The sequence below is a fragment of the Hyaena hyaena genome, unplaced genomic scaffold (assembly GCF_003009895.1).
Source record: "Hyaena hyaena isolate Hyena2069 unplaced genomic scaffold, ASM300989v1 scaffold_94, whole genome shotgun sequence".
Classification (NCBI taxonomy): domain Eukaryota; kingdom Metazoa; phylum Chordata; class Mammalia; order Carnivora; family Hyaenidae; genus Hyaena; species Hyaena hyaena.
In genome coordinates, this window is record NW_024080726.1 from 128340 (window position 1) to 131103 (window position 2764).

Below are 2764 nucleotides of genomic sequence, written 5' to 3' on the forward strand. Positions count from 1 at the left end.
CAGTGCCCCAGGGGAAAGAGCCTGAATGATGACTTTGAAGTAATCCTTGAGTATGTGATGGATCATCGTCAAAGAACAGAACACCTACTAAAACTATCCTAGAAAACAAATTAGCCCACACTGGGGGCTTATTATGTGCCTGGCACTGTTCTAAACACGCTATAAGGATTTTACGTTTACTTCTCACAACATCTCTGTGAAGGGAGAGTCATGATTCCCATTTTACAGATGAGGAAATCAGGGCACACTAACTTTCCTAAGGTCACCAAAGTGGTTGAGAGGTGGAGCAGGCTGTTTGCTACCAGCTGCACTCCCATAGTCGAGAGGACAAGGGCAGAATTTGGGCCCAGCTGTACATTAGGCTTGTCTGGGGGAGCCTTGGACATACGCAGATCACCCCAGAGGAAGCCCAGACACACCCCAGATCAATGAAACCAGCACCTCTGCAGGTGGGCGTGGGCATCAGTACCTTGGAAAGCTCCCCATATTCTTCTAACGGGAAGCTGAGTTTGAGACCAGTGGACCACAGCAGGAACCTGGAAACTAGGGCCCATGGGCCAAATCCAACCCACCACCTGTTTGGGGATAATCTGCAAGTTAAGAGAGGTTTTTACATTTATAAATGGGTTTTAGAAGAATCAAACGAAGGATAATCGTTTGTGACATGTGACAATCATATGAAATTCAAACCTCAGTGTCCATAAATTGTTTTATTGGAACACAGCCTAACATATTTAACCGCCCTTTACAGTAAAAGCTTGCTGAATCCTGGATTAGGGAGAATTGGCTTCTGTACCAGCGAAAGAAATGTAGGATAGGCGTAAGGGAGAACTTTCTGGCAGAGAAGTTTGTTAAACACGGAGGGGGCTCTGGGATCCCTAACTCTGGTGTTAGGAGCTTCGCCCCTACAGACCACCTTTGCAACCACAACATGGAGGTAGCTAGGACAAACGGCTTCTAATCATGGAAGTGCCCTAGTAGACAGGGATAGTTCCGTGGGGACTTCTGTGTTTTCCATTGCTGATGTCCCCAGGCCATCCTGTTAGCTCCCAGACATAAGCGATGCTGTGTTTCCTGCCTGCGGCCACCCCCTTAGGGTCCAATCACAATCTCAGATCAGCCACCCCAGGTGAAGCACACACAGCATGGGTGTTGTCTGGTCTTAGACAAAACTGCTGGTGGATTTGATTTCCAAAGAGCCGGCTTTGATCTCGTCCAGTCCCCCTGCCCCACCCCCACGCCCACGATCCCCTTGACCATAGAACTTGAAAAGGGAGAAATGAGCAAGGATATTTGGTTTCTCCTAGATCTGTCTGCTCTGCTTGGTGCCAGACCCCTGACCCTGACTGATTTTCCCAATGGAGTAAACAGCCCTGGCATCGCGGGTGTGGTTCCTGTGGCAAGTGTCCAGGCCAGCGAGGAATTTGGACAGGGAAGGCTTTTGTCATTTGCAACCTGGATTGCCCTGGACTGGAGGGCTGAGCAGGAGTGAGGTGCCGTTTGTGTGTGGGTGGGGTGGGAGGGATTTAAGTGGCCCCTGGAGCCAGATCTGCTGGGAGAGATGTTCTGAGTGGGCATCTGTGGGTCTAGGTTATGGGGGGGCAGGTAGTTTCAAGCAGCACCTTGACCTCAGAGGTGCCCCAACTCCTCAGAAGGCTCTGCTGCAGAAGTGTGGTGTGGGGGTTCTAGAGATGGTCTGTGGGAGACCTGGAAACCGCTGAGGCAACATGCAAAACAGGTGCACCGTGCACGTTGTGTGCATTTCTTGAGTTCATATTAGCATTCGATTCGCAAAGGGTATGAACCACAGAAGCTTAAGACGCTATCAGGGCAACATCAAAGCCCACGTCCTGGGACATGCACTCCTTTTTCCCGAAACACAACATTATCTCAGAATACCAGCTCCCAGAGGGCAGAGGCCAATCTTCCCAAATCATGCCTTACCGGCAAGCGGCAGCTTAACACATGTTTTGTTCTTAAAGATGATACACCTTCACCCAGGGAAGGAAGAGAACGGTCAGTGTTTGTAGACTTCATCACAGGGAAAGGAACTACCAGGGAAGGCTTCCTTCTCACCGAAAGCCACGGAGAAGCCGGAATAAATCCTTGGTTGTGGAGAAGCAATCACATGCTGGGTCTAGGGAGCCAGGCAGGCCTGGCCCAGGTTCGGATCCTGGCTCTGGCATTTACTCCCTAGGACCTGGTGCTCCCAGTGGGGTCCCCGCCAGCAGCAGCATGTCCCGGGGAGCTTGTTAAAAATTCAGAAGCGACAGAACCATAATCTGCATTTTAGATCTCACCGGATTCTTAACATAGGTTGAGGTTTGAGGAGCATTGATCTGGGATCCCGGACAAGTCATAACTAACTCTGCCTCGGTTTTCCTCACCTCTGAAACGGTGATAATGCCCACTCTGAAAGGTCACTGTGATAACTAAGAGAGATATAATGCAGTGCCGGTACGTAAGAGGTGTTCGGCGCTCATCATCTTGGGTGCTCTGTCGCTGGGAGGTTTTCCCTTTTCGCGCTCAGAAACCTCTCCGTTGCAGTGCTGAGATCGGGCAGTAGAGGGCACTGTCGACATTGCCATGGCGGAGCACCCTGTCTCCCGCGGCCGCGAAGGCCTTGGGTCGTCCGGGGGGCGGGGAGGTGGGCGCAGGTGTGCCGCAGCGCGGCTCCGGGGCGGGGGCCGTTCGCCCAGGGCTCCCGTCCCAGGGCTGAGGGTCCCGGGCTTGCGCCTGCACCCTCGATCATCTAGTCCCCGTT